Genomic DNA, 20,614 nt, shown 5'->3' on the forward strand with positions numbered 1-20,614 from the left:
TTTTTTTTTTTTCAGAAAATAAGCAACAAAAATGTTATTTTTGAGGTTTAAAGACTATATAAATACGGAATATTTAAAAGTATATTGTTCATTACTTTTTACATTGGAAAACATAGTTTGTAATATTTTATAAAAGAATATTATATTATAATCATCATCATATTTGTGATCATTGCCCCTTCTGTGATAGGTGCTGTGCAGAATATTTTCTTTGATTACTTGTATCTCATAACTAAAATTTAGATTTTAAGGATTTGGTACGCCTAACTCTACAAGTTAGAATGATTTTTTTTTAAAGGTAAGTAACTTATCCAAGGTGCACACAGCATGAAATAAGACAGAATTAAAAACTTTTTTATCTGACTCCAAATTATTTGTTCTTTACATAATTCCTTTATATAATATTTCATATTGCTGTTGAGCAAATAGGAGCACACATATAAACTCAAATTGTATTTGAATAACTAAATGTGACTTTTTAAAAGAATGTATTGTACATTCCAACATTCTGTTTCTGTGTTTTCTGTAAAATATTAATAATACAAATTATTTTATCTTTTTACTTAAATAACAGTGCTGACATATTTAAGAAAACTTTGTAATGTTTTCAAAAATTATAATAGGATTGATTTTCTGAAAACCTAATTATTTTTAAATTTTGTTTTATAATTGTCAGTATCAAAATTCACTAGATCAATACTATGCAAACACATTAAGTGATATGACATACAGTGCATCATGTTCAGTAGAGAGACAGAAAAATAAGATAAATTATTTTCAAGCTCAGAGTACTACTTTTATTTGAATTATAAATTACTATCACTTTGTAGATCTAAAATAAATTTAAAACAAAATGAAGACCAATTTACTAGCTCTGTATCAATTTTGTTCTGTTTACTTACATGCATTATGACAATTAAATGTCACAAGTATTTCTTTTTACGGTGTAGCTCAGAGATTTTAAAAAAATTGTCTAATGTCACAAGGCCATTTTTTTTCCAACCCCCAAGTGTACCAATGAGTTGCTCAAATATAGACCTCAACCTTTTCTTAAAGGAAAATAGTTTATCTGACATGGCCACAATTTGTCCTTTTACATCCCTTTACCATCATTGATCAACTATGCTTTATACAGATCATGATTTTCATCTGCTCTTTATAAAATTCTTTATATATGATTTATATGTTGTTTTATGTTTTATATGGAAACTCTCAAAATGTGAAATTACTAATTTAAGATAACAGCTAGTACAAGAAGAGCAGCAAACAGAATTAAGGTCTCCAAAATGTATGTTACTTTCTTACATAGATTTGGTTAATTATCAAAATCAAGTTGATTTGATATCTAACTTTGAGGTTTACATGATGGATATGGATTATTATGCTGCTTTGGGCAGAAGTAGATATCTTTTATCCAAAGAGTAATTCTTTGTTGTTGAAATTCCAAGCATACATCAGTATTAGGCAGATGAAATCACAAGACTCAAGCATACCCATTTCACCTATTGATAAAATCACCCTTCTAAATTACCGTTAGCAAAACATATTTAGCATTAACTCTGCTAATTCATGGAAGAAATATTTTGCATAAATAACTAAGTTAGCACATTTTCTTTTAGAGTGTCAGACTAATTATATTTTTTGGTGAAAGCATATGAACACTTTAAGGAATCTGGCTTACAGAAAAGTGCAGTAGTCTTTAATAAATATTTACCTCTTACTGTCATGTGCTGAGGATAAAATGCAGAATATGATGTAGTCTCCATTCTTTAGAATATCCTACTTTTGCAGAAAGACTTTCGTTATTTAAAAATTCTAATAAGGATGGCCATAATCTTTCTGTTAGGGTAAGGTTTTGTTTTATTACTATATATATTTTATATATGTTTTATTAAAAAACATATAACTGTGCTAGAGAACAGAATTTCATTAACTCATCAGTTTTTATTATTATTAACAATAGCATTTACAATTGATTTTTGGTGCTAAATTATATCTTAGAGCAGTATAAATGAAAGCATTCTGCCTATGAATCAAGAGACTTACGTTTTGGCTTAGCTATGTTGATAACCGGCTGTGTGATGGTGAAGAATCATTGGATCTCATTCTACATCCACCAAGTAAGGAATGTGAAACAGATACTCTGTTGAAAATTTACAAGAAATTGAAAATTTAATGATCAAAAAGTACTATAAAGTGTTACTTAAATATTGATCAACATCTAAATTATACATAATTACAGTGTATTTCTTTCCCTATATATACAAACATTGTATTTCTTAGAGGATGGGGTTATGTCTTAATGATTTTTTGTTAATTCCTACAGTATTTTGCATACTGCTTGTTGTGGAATATACGACTAGGTCAAATCTGTATCCTTTTTATTTTCTTTTTGTCAGCATCCAAAATCTTTTCAATAAGAGGGTAGGATCCAGGGTTATTATTATTATTATTTGTTTGGAGAGGGAGTCTCGCTCTGTCGCTCAGGCTGGAGTGCAGTGGCGCCATCACGGCTCACGGCAACCTCCACCTCCCGGGTTCAGGCCATTCTCCCGCCTCAGCCTCCCGAGTAGCTGGGACTACAGGCGCCCGCCACCATGCCCGGCTAACTTTTGTATTTTTAGGAGAGACAGGGTTTCACAGTGTTAGCCAGGATGGTCTCAATCTCCTGACCTCATTCGTGATCCGCCCGCCTTGGCCTCCCAAAGTGCTGGGATTACAGGCGTGAGCCACCGCGCGCGGCCCCAGGTTACTTTTTGTAGCCTTGGCTGGCCGGTCGGCCTCTGGCACGGTCGAACTTCCGGCCCTTGGAGCGGACGTAGGGTTTGGGGCTGGGTTTCCGGGGCCTTGCCAAAAGGCCGGTACACTTTTAGGCCTTTGGAGGACCGGCGAGCAGGGCGGTGCCACAGCCCCGGGGGCAGTCTAGGGCCGCGGGGGGCCCGGCTGGTCACGCGCAGCGCACACACCTGCAGTTTGGGCAACTCCGGAACCCGCACAGGGTTCCCACAACCACACAACCACGGTCGTTGTGTTTTCCTGGCCAGGAAGCTTCATCTTCCGGATCATCCGGAAAAGGGACAGAGGTGGCTGCTTGGTGCGACTCATAAACAACCTCTTCAGCACAACCTAGTTGAATGTGTAGTTCGTCTGGCCAGAAACCTGTACAGCTTGACCAACAGCCTCAGGTAGGTATCCTGCCTCTTGGGCTCCTTGCGCGGAACCTTTCGGTCCTTGTTGTGGAGGATGTCAACTCCCATGATGGCCTCTCCTATCTTCTTTCTGAATAATAGGAAAAAGTGATGCTTTCAAAGAAACACCAAAATGTTTCACGTATTTTCTCTGTATTCAATGACTTCATTTTGAAAATCTGAAAAGATGATAATAATTATTTGCAATATAATGGGGCTATTTTTTTCACTAAACATAGATAACCTAATCAAAATTTGATTGTAGACTTGCAAAAATAATGAGTGGTTGCAATTACTAACTACTGGTAATAAAATTATTAGTTTTCTTGTAATCATTCTTGAAAAGTAAAACTTCTCCCTGATTGAAAGGATAATAAATCTCATATCTTATCTAAATGATATGCAGTAGTTATTGACACAAAGAAAATTTATATATATAAATTGATATGAATATATGGATGGATGTGTATACATACACATTGAGAAAATGTGTACATATTACTGGTTAGTGAATAAAATCTTAGTTGAAATAATCAGTAAATATGTAAGTCACAAATAAGAAAATACAGCATGCAAAAGAAAAGCTTTATGAGAATTGACCTTTAATCAGAAACATTAAGTTCCTTCTGATATTCTCTATGATGTGTGGATGATGAACGTAACTGTGAATGAAAAATAGTTTATTAAAGTGAACACATTTCTAAGATTTCTTGCTCAATTGAAAATGTGTCCTTAGTAAATTATTTTTAAGTAATAAACAGTTTATCATTGAGTAAATAAAAAAAGAGTCTAGAAATGCATGAAACATACAACAGTAAGGGAAAACTGAAAAAAATGTGCCTATGTAGGAAAAAATAATGATAAAGATTATTAAAGATAAAATAGAGCATGGATAGCTATGATTTTTAAAGTTATTTTATTTTCAAAAGGTATCTAATTAATTTAATGGGTCCACATATCAATTTTATAATTATTTTAAAAAGAATATTAGTAATGACATTTTAATAGTAATTAATAAATATTTAGAATGCCACATTTATGTGAGTAGCCTTCAAAGAATAAAGAGTAGACCTTATAATTTTCATCTTGTATAGGGACCTTTTGTTTGAAGAACTACATTTTTAAAAATGTTTTTAATGAGTACCAAAATGTAACAGAAATCAAATATTTCTAAATAGGTGCCTGGTAGCAAAATTAAATAGTAGTAAAATTAGCATCGTTTAATATTTTATAAATGAGGTCACTGTAGAGATTTTTACATAATCACCAACTGCATGTAATATATTCTGATGTAAGAAATTTGATATGAGGTTGGATGGATAACCAACCTTTAATACCTGGTGTTTCTATTATCAAACTTTAAGGTTTTTTGTTTGTTTGTTTCAAGAACTGATTTCTATTTCAGATATTATTTCTTCAAAACTCTTCTCAAGTATTCATTTTGTCTGGAAATATTTATTTTCTTTAGAAAGTCAATTCTATATTATGTTTTATTTGCAATATATAAACACATATTTCAGATAATGAATACAGAATTATTTAGAAACCAGTCCTTCCCTTTGATTTGAATGGTACTGTAACAATTAGGAAAAAGACTAGCCACAGCTCTGATAATTTGATTTTGCTAGTGTTCAGTTGAAAAGTACTAAAATGTTATTTTATTTATAATCATGGGAGCCATTGTCAGAGATATAAAACTGACATACTATTTGTTTCAAGGTACAGGTAATTTTTGTTGATGTTTTAAATGTATTTCTCTTTTTCTCTCTCTCCCGTGTGTGTGTTAGTGGAGGGGGTTATTTTAATGTCAATAGAGATATGAGGGGTAGAATAAGGTAGAAGGAAAGATAAATATTTGAAACATGAATGGCCATTTCCTTCTACCAAGTCACTAAAATTTTTGTCAAAGAAAATTAGCATTGCATGTACATCTTTTGTATATATGAGTGTACATATATGTAGTATGTGTGTGCATATCTTTTGCTTGTTTTTTTTTCTGTAACAAGGAGGAAGGTCTATTGCTTAAGGAGAACTGGGAAAGGATTTGCAAAGTATGTCTCACTCTGGGCACATTCTCAGGCAGATTATTTTCAGTAAAGTGTGCATATTAAGGATATAGATTGGATAAATGGGTTTCTTGAAACTATCCATATTTTTATATTCCTCAAAAAGTCTTGTGCTCCACAGTATACACAGTGTTTGCTTGAAAATCAATGAACCAGAGACTTAAAAAAAAATTTCACGAAGAAAATATGCTACATCTGAACCCTAGAAAACCTTTTTTTGAAGTTAAGAAGAGGAGGAGGTTTATAAATTAGACTAGAAAGAAACACCCAAAGATGTAGGAAAAAATGAAGAATAGTTAGGTGCATTGGAATCTGAGTGAGAAAAACAGTTATGAGGAATTTCTCAACTGTGTCAAATGCCGATGAGAATTTGAATACAATGTGAATTTGGAATTGACTTTTTTTGTTTTCCAGGATGAATAGAAACACTTAATAACAGGGGAAGCTGCCATAAAAGCCAAATTGAAATGGGTCTCCAGAAATGAAAAGAGGATCTAGAGACAGGGTAGTTTCTTAAGGAAACTTTCTTCTGAATTTTGTTACATGGGATTGCATTGAAGTAGAATAGTAGTTAAAAAGATAGAATCGGGGATGGGTTTTCTTTCTTTTTAAGACTGTAGATCATACAGCAGGTTTCTATCCAGATAGTAACATTCAAATATAGCAAGAGAAGTTGATGAGACAAAACAGAAGCAGAAAATTATGGGCTGGGTGCGGTGGCTCACACCTGTAATCCCTGCACTTTGGGAGGCTGAGTCAGGCAGATCATTTGAGGCCAGGAGTTTGAGACCAGCCTGGACAATATGGTGAAACCCCGTCTCTACTAAAAAATACAAAATTTAGCCAGGCATGGTGGCAGACGCCTGTAATCCCAGCTACTCAGGAGGCTGAGGCAAGAGAATCGCTTGAACCCGGGAGGTGGAGGTTACGTTGAGCCAAGATTGCACCACTGCACTCCAGCTTGGATGACAGTGAGACTCAGTCTCAAAACACACACACAGACACACACAAACAATAAAAAATAAAAGAAGAAAATTGTGGATGTGAAGTCCATCAGTAAGTGAGAGGAGATGGGACCCAGCGTACATCCCTGAAATGGGAGTAAGTACACTCCAATCAAACAACAGCATGGTTGGTAGAGTGTACAGACAGAGTTGCAGATGTGTGACGGGATAATTGTGAGTGTTCTTTTCTTTATTGCTTCAATAATGTGATAAGTAAGATCCCAAGGTGAGAGTAAGGATGAAGGAGGTGTTATTGCCAATTTGAGGAGAGACACTGGAAACCCAAGAATTTTAAATCACTAGTAAATCAGCTCAGTTGTGTATTTTTCCTAGCTGGTTCCCATTACAGCTACAGAAAAAGCCATGTGCTGAGTCTTAGTATAGCTGTGATTTGCTTGTAGAATACAATGAAGAAGAAGAGTACAGTTGGTAGAAGGATTGTGGATGTGTGTAAGGCAATGATTATAACAATAAACTGAAGTAAAAGTGAGAATGTGAGGAGAGGAAGAAATAGAAAAATTTCATAGAGTCAGTATAAAGTAGGTTTCTGTGGTGTAATAATTGTTGGGTGGAATTACTAGAAGCGGTGAGTTGGAAACTTTGAAGACAGTGAAAAGAGTAAGATGTCTGGGCCTGAGATTTGGAAGTTGTGTAGTTTTGAGTTATTGGGGAAGGCGATGTCAAAAAAACAAATATATATGCAACTGAGAGACAAGGCTGATGAATGGATCATTTATCTTATGTATGGATTTGTAATTGCAGAAATAATTACTGGAATAGGGATGGAGAGTGAGATGCTAAAGTGAATGAGGGCCTGTAACTGGGAGAACAATAGATGGTAACTTTAAAGATAATAAATAAATTTTCTCTTAGGGAGAAAAAAAATTATAGTCTAGAACAAGGCTGAGTAAACTATAGCTTACAGGGAAAATTCAGACTTTGACCTGTGTGGCCAATTAAAGTAAGTCCTGTGTGTGTGTGTGTGTGTGTGTGTGTGTATTTTAAAACAGACAAACAAACAAACAACAACAATAACAACAAGAGATGAAGGAGGCAGCAACAGCAGCCACAACAGAGACCATATATCGGCTATAGAGCCTAAGCTTTACTCTCTGGCTCTTTAGAGCAAGTTTACTATCCTCTAGCCTAGAAGCAGCAATGAGAAATTCACCTATGAGTTTACTTAGGTCTGAAGATATGGTGGGCCATGGAAAGGGGTCAGTGAGAGCTGCCACTTTGAATGAATGACTGCAGCTAAAGCAATATCCTTAGGTTATGGCTATTTTTAGCTAGATCTGAATATACTTAGAGAATAATTTTGAGAATATATCAACATATATGATGATGAAAGATCATGATGAGTTCTAGAATCATAGTGAAATATTTTGGAGTATATAAAACAGTAAGGGACTTCAATCAAATTAAAGGATGCACTACTACACATGAAGAAAGAAGTCCAAGTAAAGAATAACATATGTTTAAACATCCTCTGATTTATCACTGACATTTAGTTATACTTAAAATCCCTGGGTTTCCTCACTTTTTTGTCTTCTTATGCAAATCTAGGATTTATTAAGTCATTGTCCAGACTATATCAGTTCCTTTCTAGGGTCACTCATAAGCAATTTGCAAGCCCAAGATAAGTAACACGTTATGAATCTGTACAATATGGTAATTTCTATACATGTCCATGCTAATCAGGAAACTATTATTTCTGACTGAAAGAAACCCTGTGTTGGCCGGGTGCGGTGGCTCACGCCTGTAATCCCAGCACTTTTGAAGGCCGAGGTGGGCAGATTACGAGGTCAGGAGATCGAGACCATCCTGGCTAACAAATAGTGAAACACTGTCTCTACTAAGAATACAGAAAATTAGCCGGGCGTGGTGGCTGTAGTCCCAGCTACTCTGGAGGCTGAGGCAGGAGAATGGCGTGAACCTGGGAGGTGGAGCTTGCAGTGAGCTGAGATCGCACCACTGTATTCCAGCCTGGGCGACAGACAGAGACTCCGTCTCAAAGAAAAAAGAAACCCTGTATTATTCTTTTGAGTATTTCCTACTCAGTCAGAATATGTTGGTTGAACCGAGTGAAGCTCTCATGCACTTAAAAGGTAAATGAAGATACCCCTTAAATTTTATATAAAAAAATTAAACCTAAAAGGTGTTACCAGAACACTACAATGAGCATCCTTGTATTTATCGTCTATATATAATTTTATCTTTTTACACTGTCTCTTCCACCCCCCACTTCTCTTTGTGCTTCTTGTTCACATTTTACTGTTCCTGCTTTCTCTTTCTTCCTTATCCCCTCAGCCCTTCCTTTTGTGTGTGTGTGTGTTTGTATGTGTCTGTGTATATATAGACACAGATTTTTGTTTTTTTTTTTTTAAACTGAAGTGGGTAGAACATTGTGGTTAATGATAGAACATAAATTCTCAATGAATAAATGTTTTCTCCAATATAAAACAATATAATGTAGCACAGTCAAAAGCTTAACATGAATGCAATAATTCTACTTAATATTTGAACTCAAATTCACATTTTCACAATTATCCTCATAATATCCTTTATAGATGTTTTCTCTGTGACCCAGGATCTAATCTAGAATCATTTTACTTGTTATGAATATAATTCTTCTTTGATCTAGGACAGTTTTCCCTAGAATACTGTTGCCATTCATGACATTAAAGCCTTGCAAGAATATGCAGTTGAAGTTGAGAAACTGCTTTTCCACAGTAGACTGTTTTTGTTTGTTTCATACAAGTGAAAATGTGTATGTAAATTTAGCATACAAATTAAAATGTTAACAGCTAATTGTCTCTATTTTAGTGTCCATTTTGGTGAGAGAACGACATGAAAATAATAGCAGTGGGAATTTTTTTCTGAGAAAGCTGACTTTTGTAGTATAATAAGTGTATTGAGTGTAAAAGGTAGTATAAGTAGTGATATTTAAAGAAAAACATAAATGCTTAATCACACACTCTATTTCCATTATTAACTTTACCACAAAACTAAGCCAGTTTCTTTAACCAAAAGCAATAGAGGTTTTGCTTTGAAGCAATTTTCTTAATTTATAAAATACTGAAAACAGATTAGTGTGATTTATTGTATGCTTTGAAATATAATTATTTGATTTTCTGTACTGTAGAAATGCAGTGCAGTATAATTATTTTATTTTCTGTACTGTGCTTTAGTATGTAAAATTTGCCATGTATTTATCTACCCTGTAATTTCATGGTGTTACAATGTTATTACTCAGTAATGACATAGCAATTACTCTATAATTACCCTATCGCTGAATAGTTATTATCACATAATTAGAATAAATTTTCAAAGATTAGGAAAAAATATGGCAATTTGGGCCTTGTAAACAGTTATTGTAAACTTAAATATAGTTATAATATTAGAGTTTGCATATAAAATAAACCCAATAAATGCAATTTAAAATCCTATAAATAGTTAATGAAAGTAGTTGAGGATTAAGTTTATGACAAGTATATAAGCTTGTGATTATATTAATAGAGCAATTATTTACTTCACATTAAAATCTATTAGTAAAAGTGTTATTAATAATAAGTAATAATGTACACGATTAAAAACAGGATCAGGAATAATAAATGATAGTCTTTATAAGTGGGAAAATAATAAATGAAACAGCTAAAGAGAATTCCTTCTCTATGCCATTATACAGAAATATTATTTACAAGCATTAAATATGGTAATACTTTGAATAGAAATAGAAATAACTACACATGAAATCATTTATGCTTCTTAGTTTATGTACTTTTTTAACCTGTGCTGCATGCTGCTAATATACATTTGGTGACATGATTTCTCTCTAAATCAAAATTCTAAAGTAAATCAATATTTTTACCAGTCTACTCAAAATACCACAGCTCCTCCAGATTAATTATTAATTTCTAGAATATTACATTTTTATTTTTGCATGTTACACTAGAAATTTCCTTCTCCTAGGCCATGTATAAAATGTTTCCTAGAAAGATTGATGAGTCTTTTGTACCTGAGTCAGATATAAGAACATTGACATTGTCTATACCAGGACTTTACTATTTCTTCATCTGCAAATTCACTGGTGGAATAACTTTTTCTTTTTTTTTTTTTTGAGACAGTGTCTCACTCTGGTCATCCAGGCTGGAGTGCAATGGCACAATCATGGCTCACTATAACCTCTGCCTCCCAGGTTCAAGTGATTCTCCTGCCTCAGCCTCCAGAGTAGCTGGGACTACAGGCACATTCCACCATGCCTGGCTAATTTTTGTCTTTTTAAGCAGAGACAGTGTTTTGCCATGTTTGACAGTCTGGTCTTGAACACCTGTCCTCAAGTGATCTGCCTGTCTGCCCACCTCAGCCTACCAACGTGCTGGGATTACAGGCGTGAGCCACCGCCTCCAGCCAGAGTAAACTTTCAAAAGTGCCTCAATTGCTTTATCTTGCCTGATTGCCCTGGCCAGAAATCTAATACTATGTTGAATAGGAGTCGAGAGAGAGGGCATAGGAAGAGAGAAAGCTCAGTTGTCTATTTGCAAGTGAGATGATTGTATATTTAGAAAACCCCATCATCTCAGCCCCAAATCTCCTTACACTGATAAGCAACTTCAGCAAAGTCTCAGGATACAAAATCAATGTGCAAAAATCATGAGCATTCCTATACACCAATAATAGAGAGCCAAATCATGAGTGAACTCCCATTCGTAATTGCTACAAAGAGAATAAAATACCTAGGAATACAACTTATAAGGGAAGTGAAGGACCTCTTCAAGGAGAACTACAAACCACTGCTCACACAAACAACTAGGAAAACATTACATGCTCATGGATAGAAAGAATCAATATTGTGAAAAGGCCTATACTGCCCAAAGTAATTTATAGATTAAATGCTATCCCCATCAAGCTACCATTGACTTTCTTCACATAATTAGAAAGAAACTACCTTAAATTTCATATGGAACAGAAAAATAGGCCATATAGCCAAGACAATCCTAAGCAAAAAGAACAAATCTGGAGGCATCATGCTACCTGACTTCAGACTATACTACAAGGCTACAGTAACTAGAAGAGCATGGTACTGGTACCAAAACAGATATATAGACCAGTGGACCATAACAGAGGCCTCAGAAATAACACCACACATCTACAACCATCTGCTCTTTGACAAAACCGAAAGAAACAAGCAATGGGGAAAGGATTCCCTATTTAATAAATGGTTTTGGGAAAACTGGCTAACCACATGCAGAAAACTGAAACTGGACCCCTTCCTTACACGTTATACAAAATTAACTCAAGATAGATAAAAGACCTAAAACCTTAAAACCCAAGAAGAAAACCTAGGCAATACCATTCAGGTCATAGTCATGGCAATGACTTCATGACTAAAACACCAAAAGCAATGGCAACTAAAGCCAAAATTGACAAATGGGATCTAATTAAACTAAAGAGCTTCTTCACAGCAAAAGAAACTATCATTAGAGTGAACAGGCAGCCTCCAGAATGGGAGAAAATTTTTGCAGTCTATCCATCTGACAAATGGTTAATATCCACATCTATAAGGAACTTAAACAACTTTACGAGAGAAAAACAACCCCATCNTATTTAATAAATGGTTTTGGGAAAACTGGCTAACCACATGCAGAAAACTGAAACTGGACCCCTTCCTTACACGTTATACAAAATTAACTCAAGATAGATAAAAGACCTAAAACCTTAAAACCCAAGAAGAAAACCTAGGCAATACCATTCAGGTCATAGTCATGGCAATGACTTCATGACTAAAACACCAAAAGCAATGGCAACTAAAGCCAAAATTGACAAATGGGATCTAATTAAACTAAAGAGCTTCTTCACAGCAAAAGAAACTATCATTAGAGTGAACAGGCAGCCTCCAGAATGGGAGAAAATTTTGCAGTCTATCCATCTGACAAATGGTTAATATCCACATCTATAAGGAACTTAAACAACTTTACGAGAGAAAACAACCCCATCAAAAAGTGGGTGAAGGATAGGAACAGACACTTCTCAAAAGAAGACATATATGCTGCGAAAAACCATATGAGAAAAGCTCATCATCACTGGTCATTAGAGAAATGCAAATCAAAACCACAATGAGATACCGTCTCACACCAGTTTGAATGGCGATCATTAAAAGTCAGGAGACAACAGATGCTGGAGAGGATGGGGAGAAATACGAACACTTCTACACTGCTGATGGTAGAAAAATTTGGTTCAACATTGTGGAAGACAGTGTAGTGATTCCTCAAGGATCTAGAACCAGAAATACCATTTGACCCAGCAATTCCATTACCGGGTATATATATACCCAAAGGATTATAAATCATTCTACCATAAAGACACATGCACACGTATGTTTATTGTAGCACTAGTCACAATAGCAAAGACTTGGAACCAACCCAAATGCCCATCAATGATAGACAGGATAAGGAAAATGTGGCACATATACACCATGGAATACTTACTACTTTTTTTTTTTGCATTTTTTTTTTTTTTTTTAGTACAGATGGGGTTTCACTGTGTTGGCCAGACTGATCCTGAACTCCTGACTTCAAGTGATGTGCCCACCTTGACCTCCCAAAATGCTGGGATTACAGGTATGAGCCACTATGCCCAGCCCTGTCTGTGTTTTTTGATTGGAGAGTTTAGTCCATTTATACTCATTATTATTATTTGTAAGTATGGAGTTACTCCTGCTATTTTGTTATTTATTTTCTGGTTGTTTCGTCATCTTATCTTCTTTCTTTCATTCTTGTCTTCCTCTAGTGAACATGATTTCCTGGTGATACGATTAATTTCTTGTTTTTCATTTTTTGTGTATCCATTGTATGTTTTTGGTTTGAGATCACCATGAGACTTGCAAATACTATCTTATGACCCATTATTTTAACCTAACAACTTAATACTATGTAAAAATAATAGCAAATAAGTAAAAGAAAACTAATAAAACTCACTCAACTTTGTCCTCTTGATTTTTTACTTTTTGTTGTTTCTATTTGTAGCTTATTCTACTATGTCTTGAAAGTTGTTGTAGTTATTGTTTTGATTGGCTTATAGGTTAGCCTTTCAACTTAGAATAAGAGTAGTTTACACACCACAGTTATAATATATTGTGTATTTACTATTACCAGTGAGTTGTGTACTTTCACATGATTACTTATTTCTCATTAATATTCCCTTCTTTCTGGCATTATCATTTCTTGTAGGACAGGTCTGATGTTGATGAAATCTCTCAGCATTTGTTTATCTGGGAAGGTCTTTATTTCTCCTTTGTATTTGAAAGATATTTTCACTGGACATACTATTATAGGGTAAAAGGTGTTGTTGTTGTTTTTTTTCTTTAGTACTTTATATATGTCATGCCACTCTTCCTGGCCAGTAAGGTTTCCACTGAAAACTCTGCTGCCAAACATATTGAAGCTGCTTGGTATGCTATTTGTTTTTTTCCCTCTTATTGCTTTTAGGATTCTTTCTTTATCCTTGACCTTTGGGAGTTTGATTATTAAATACCTTCAAGTAGTCTTCTTTGTGTTAAAAATACTTGGTGTTCTGTAACCTTCTTGTACTTGGATATTGATCTCTCTCTCTCTGTCTCTCTCTAGGTTTGGGAAGTTCTCTGTTATCCCTTAATGAGCTTTCTACCCCTATCTCTTTCTTTACCACCTCTTTAAGGCTAATAAATTTTTTTTTTTTTTGGGACGGAGTCTCACTTTGTTGCCCAGGCCAGAGTGCAGGAGTGCGATCTCGGCTCACTGCAAGCTCCGCCTCCTGAGTTCATGCCATTCTCCAGCCTCAACCTTCCAAGTAGCTGGGACTACAGGTGTCCACCACCTCGCCTGGCTAATTTTTTGTATTTTTCATAGAGACGGGGTTTCACTGTGTTAGCCAGGATGGTCTTGATCTCCTGTCCTCGTGATCCGCCCGCGTCAGCCTCCCAAAGTGCTGGGATTACAGGCCTGAGCCACTGCACCTGGCTGGCTAATTACACTTGTATTTGCCCTTTTGAGGCTGTTTTCTGGATTCTGTAGGTGTGCTTCGTTAATTTTTATTCTTTTGTCTCTTCTAAGTGTGTATTTTCAGGTAGCCTTTCATTAAGCTCACTAATTCTGCTTGATCAGTTGTGATATTAAACAACTCTGATACATTCTTCAGCATGCCAGTTGCATTGCTTTCAGCTCTAGTATTTCTATTTGATTCTTTTTTAGTTATTTCAATCTCTTCATTAAATTTATCTGATAGAATTCTGAATTCCTTCCCTGTGTTATCTTAAATTTATGTAAATTTTCTCCACACAACTATTGTGAATCCTCTGTCTGAAAGGATTGGTCCCTGGGGCTTTATTTGAAAGAAATATCTCTGTTTCTTCAGGATTGGTCCCTGGGACTTTATTTGGTTCACTTGGTGAAGTAATGTTTTCCTGGATGGTGTCGATGCTAGTAGATATACTAGTCTTCACTGTCTGAGCTTATTTGTATTCATCTTTCTTGGGAAGGCTTTGCAGAGATTTGAAAGGACTTGGGTGTTTTTATCTAAGCTGTGTCTGCTTTAGGGGTTACATGAAGCCCAGTAACACTATGGTTCTTGCTGACTTACAGAGGTATGGTATTTATGGTCTTGAACATTATCTGGGAGGATTCTCTGGATTACTAGGCAGAGACTCTTTTTCTCTTCCCTTACTTTCTCCCGAACAAAACAAAGTCTCTCTTTGTGTTTTGAGCAACATAAAGCTGGGGATGGAATAACACAAGCACGCCAATGGCCACCACAGCTATGACTGCACTGGGTCAGACTTGAAGCCAGCACAGTGCTGGATCTTGTCCAAGGCATGCTATCACCACTCCCTGTCTACTACCTATGTTTGGTCTAGGCCCTGGGCAGTGACACAACAGTGGCAATGGCAAAACCAGTCAGGCCTGTGTTCTTCCTGTCAGGGTGGTAAGGTTCCCTGGGCCCTGGGTGGTCCAAAGATGCTGGGAGTCAGGAACTAGAGTTAAAAACCTTAGAAGTTGCCTTGGTTTTCTATGGTACCGCAGCTGAGCTAACACTCAAACCACAGCAGGCATTCCTTCCCAGTCTTCTTTCCCCTTTCCAAAGGCAGAGGAGTTTACCCTGTAGCCACTACCACCCCAGGCCAGAGGGGTACTGCTGGGCTACCTCTGATGTTCCCTTAAGGCCCAAGGGCTTTTAAGTCAGCTTGTAGTAAATGATGCCTGGTCTCAGACTCACTCTTCAGGGTTGAAAACATACAGGAGTCAGGAAGTCTTTGCCACTGGATACTATAATTTTTATTTTTTTGGTGTTCTGGAATGTAAGGTATCAATAAGCATTCCTAATTATCTCTCAATATAAGATGAAATGCATTAAAATCTCCTTGTAAAGTTCTGTTAATCATTACATGAGCTTTTTTGTTGTATCTGCCTCTCAGTTTCTTGAGAATCATCAACTCCAGTGATCAAGTAAGAAACATCCAAATAACCAATATCTCTGACAGGTATTACAGTAGACTTAAAAACCTGAGGTTTATTTATTTTGCTCACAGATGATGGATATTGGAAGCTTCATTAATTCTTAAGAGGCCAGAAAAAAATGTATTATTGCTTTCAGGTACATAGGAGCTAAAAGTTTTCAAACATCAATGAGCTTCAGAATATATATCAAGATAAAATCAATGTCTTTTAGGTAAATCTCCATTATGCATTTACAGTAGTGAGTGTTTTTTCTAAGTGTGCCTTTAAATCTTCCAACTCTAACTAAAATGCATTACATTCTGTATGGTAAGCTTTCTCATAAGAGTTAAATTACAGCATGTATTGAATTTAGCTCTGAAATGAGAGGACAAAAATTGATTAGAGGGCTGTCTTATCAAGAAAGATTAAAGCGAATACATATTTACAGCTAAGTTGAAGGGGAAATAGGTTAATTTATACATGTATTTGAATAGAGCAAATGTCAGAGTAAAGAGGAATTATTTATTTTGGTACAAGGTATTATGCAGCTCAGAGTATTGGGATAAAATATAGAAAGAGAGATATTTTGGTAAAATTTGAACTATAAGATAGATGTAGTCTTTGTAGGAAAGTAGTAAAACTAAAATGGACTGGCCTACTTTTAAGAAATGTGTTAACTTTACTCAAGGAGTGGGAAGAAACCAGATGATGTGTTATGCTTTTTATCTCTACTGTTTTTACATTTTTTTCGGGGTGTGAGGGGACTTTGAAAAACTTCTGGGACTCTGTTCATTTTCGATTTTAAGTAAGATACATCTACCAACAAAAATAATAATATTAACAAGTTACCTGTGGAAGACCTACTATTACTTGAATTGTAATGCAATTGCATTAATTAAATTGCATCAAATACTTTGGTATAAAAAAAACCTAATATCTGGATTTAAATTAAGTGAATTTAAATTGAATGAATTTCAAAATGTTTGCCCTATACTCCCTAAAAGAAAGAAAAAATAAATAATAATAATAACAAACATAATCCCAACAACAGCCATTATAATAATAGCAAAAATAATGTAAATTCTAGTATGCCCTGTAGTGAGCCAAGTGTGAGATGTGAATTGGCTGCACCCTCATTAGTCTCATTTCATGGACTTCCCACAAAATGATTACTATGTATTATTCTGTGTTAGTCTAGTGTTAAAAACAAGTAATTTTCATATACTATAGCTTGTAAATAAAAGCTAAGAGCTGTATCTGGTGTGTAATTGAAGAAATGAAGATCTCTCCTATAATGGAGGGAAAGTAGTCTGTGTTAGACACACTGACATGCTAAAAGAATTTTGTAGCGTGCTTTTGTTCTGCAGACAATGATGCCTTAAATTTTGACTTTGGCACTTAACCCCTGTATGAGATGCAACTCCACTCTACTCCATTTAACTCTTTTGATTCTCATATCATGAGGTAGACACTTTCAGTGACTCTGTTTATGACAGGAAAATTAAGGAATATAGAAGTTGCATAATTTGACCAAGACCAAATTAGTAATCCTGTAAGTGATAGAAACACTATTTAAATCAAAACTGTTTAAAGTCCAAATTTGTGTTCTTATACACTTCCATATAGTCCAAGTTAGTAATCTGCAAACTGTAGAGTGTATCCGAATCACCCAAAGGCAGTGTTACATAACACTTCCCCCCTCTGCATTCAGTGGTGTTACATTTGCAACTTGAAATTGGCATAGTGGGAATATTTGCATCACAGAAATAGGTAAACACTACAAATCAGAGCCTTTCTTCTTCTTAAAAAGACATTGCTAGGGCCACCACAGAGTTTCCTACTCAATAGGTCTTAAGGGGGTCCCAGTAATTTGTATTTCTTAGAGGCCCTAGGTGATACTGTTGCTGGTGTCTGAGACCACACTTTGAGAACCACTAATCCAAATCATTTTTCTCCATATATAAACAGGTTTATTACAAGCATTGAATAATGCAGTAAGATGCTATGTATTAATAAAACCATATTTATGTTGGCTTTTAGTTGGATATTAATTGATATTACTATTTCATCAAATTGTAAGAGACTCTAGGAAAATTTAAATTCATAGAGGAAAAAATGTAAAATTTCATTTCTAAAGTGTACGTTAAGTGAAATATAGAGTCTTTTTTTCTATGACAATTTCTATGTAAATTAGAGTAAACTTTTACATGACTCTGAAAAGGTAACCTATATTTTCTGTAGACTCAAAAAACAAAACAAAGTACGTTAATACTTGAACTTACGTACTAGTTCACTAGTTCTTAATAGCTTTAAGAGAAAGCATAACATGTAGTCTCAGAGGATTTAATATTCATTAGAATTATGTTCTCGATTTTATATGTAAGCTTATTGGTTTTGTTTCAATTTTACTTGTTTAAAGTCAGGGACTCCTTTCTATAGAATATTCTGGAGTCTATCCTTAGAATTATTTATCTGAAAATGCTAAATCTACTCACAAAAGGGCAAAATTAATGGTGTGGATGGTAAAGTATAATAAACATTAATTCTAAAATATTTGGGTGAATTATTATTTGAAATATTTAAAGACATACTTTATAACTGCCGTTTAAATCCTGACTCAATTATTTTGCATTCATTATTGATTGATCCTTTACTAAAATAATAATGTATTGAATAATATTTGAAAATCATTTAAGGGGGGCTGGGCCCGGTGGCTCACACCTGTAATCTCAGCACTTTGGGAGGCTGAGTGGGGAGGATCACGAGGTCAGGAGATGGAGACCATCCTGGTTAACACGGTGAAACCCCATCTCTACTAAAAATACAAAAAAATTAGCCGGGCATGGTGGCGGATGCCTGTAGTCCCAGCTACTCGGGAGGCTGAGGCAGGAGAATGGTGTGAACCCGTGAGGCGGAGCTTGCAGTGAACCGAGATCGCACCACTGCACTCCAGCCTGGGCAACAAAGCAAGACTCTGTTAAAAAAGAAAAAAAAAAAGAAAGAAAGAAAGTTATTTAAATAAGAAAATTTTAAGGAAAATATTTGAAAGGTTATAAACAGATGGCATATCGAGTACTATTAATATCTTCTAGGTGAAAATGTAAATAGGATACTTGGTTCTGTCAGTGAGAGAGAGAGTTTGTATATTTTATTTATTTATTTATTTATTTTTATTTTAATTATTATTATTTTTTTTGAGATGGAGTCTCGCTCTGTTGCCCAGGCCGGACTGCAGTGGCGTGATCTTGGCTCACTGCAAGCTCTGCCTCCTGGGTTCACACCATTCTCCTGCCTCAGCCTCCCGAGTAGCTGGGACTACAGGCACCCGCCACCACACCCGGCTAATTTTGTGTATTTTTAGTAGAGACAGGGTTTCACCGTCTTAGCCAGGATGGTCTCGATCTCCTCACCTCGTGATCTGCCTGCCTCAGCCTCCCAAAGTGCTGCGATTACAGGTGTGAGCCATCGCGCCGGCGAGAGTTTGTATATTTTAAGGCCAAAATATTCAAGATAAGTTATTTGAATCCTGTCTTCTGTGCAGTAGGACTACCATATTGCCAACCTCCAAGGGGATTACATTGTACACACAGGCAGCAAACACTGGGTTGGCAAAAATGGCAGCCCTGCCATACAGTTTTTAGTTAAATATAGTTATTGGAAGTGGTCCTAGAAGATGGTTTATAACTGTTAAAGCCATTTGCATCAAGTACCTTTTCAATGTTAAATTTAGCTCTTTCATTCTGAGGCTCAAAATCCTGCTTACTACACACTTGTCATGTATGCATGCTTATTGTAACATAATTGATAGCGTCACAGGCTTAGATAATTAGGACATTAGAACTATAGTCTAGTTTGAGATGTACCTACTAATATTGCCTACTTGTTTTCTTCTTGATTAGTAGGTCTACAAGAATCTTTCAGGGGGTTCTAAGTAAGTCATTCCTTTCAAAAACAGTACATCTTCAGAGAAATTAATGTAATGTTTCCAGTTTTCATGGTGAAATCATGTTTAACAGCTCTGTTTTGAGCTCCACCAATCACCTGCATTGCAAAACATCATAAAACAGTTAAGCTTCTTTTGGTGACAAGAGATGAATAAAATATCTTAGCTCTTGGTTCCAAAGGCACAACATGATACAAATTGGCAAGGAAGACAGAGGCATTGCTTTTTGGCTCCAGATAGTTTCATTGCTGGCTGCTGTAAAAGAAGTATGTTTTCAGCAGGCAGAAATTGACAGGAATACATAAGCTATTTTGGCAAGTACTTTTGCTTTTGGTCTTTTCCAGCTGATGCACCAAGATGATGAAAGGCCCCAAACAAATTAACAATATTTTGTTTCTTCCTTTCAACCTTACAGCCAATGGAAATACAGTACAATTTGAAAAAAAGATTAAAAGATGGAGAAAACAATGACTAAAAGGGATAACTGAGAGCACGATGGGAACTTTGAAGCAGCTTATTCCACTTGATATAGTGGAAAAATAATTAAACATTTGTTTATTAAATACTCACTATATTCTGGCATTGGTCAGATAACAAGTTGAATCAGAAGCTTTTGTTCTAATGAAGAGACAGGGCCCATTATCAGATACTTAGTGTAATGAATGATGTAGTAATAGTATGAACAAATATCAAGGGGTACATAGGACCTGGTCTGTCTCCACACATATCTTATATTGTTGTGTAATATTGGGCAAATCATTTCATTTCATTTCTTGCAAACCATTTCATTTATTTTGATTTTCTCATCCCTGTCACACTGAATGCTGGCTAGAAGAAAATTCAAAACCTCTGAAATTTTGTGTTTAGTTGAGTGAGAAGCTTATCTCCCTTCTGAACTGTAAGGCATGGTTATAGAATGGAGTCATCAAAAAAAAAAAAAAAA

Source organism: Rhinopithecus bieti, unplaced genomic scaffold (assembly GCF_001698545.2).
Source record: "Rhinopithecus bieti isolate Rb0 unplaced genomic scaffold, ASM169854v2 scaffold_32518, whole genome shotgun sequence".
In the NCBI taxonomy this organism is placed as follows: Eukaryota; Metazoa; Chordata; class Mammalia; order Primates; family Cercopithecidae; genus Rhinopithecus; species Rhinopithecus bieti.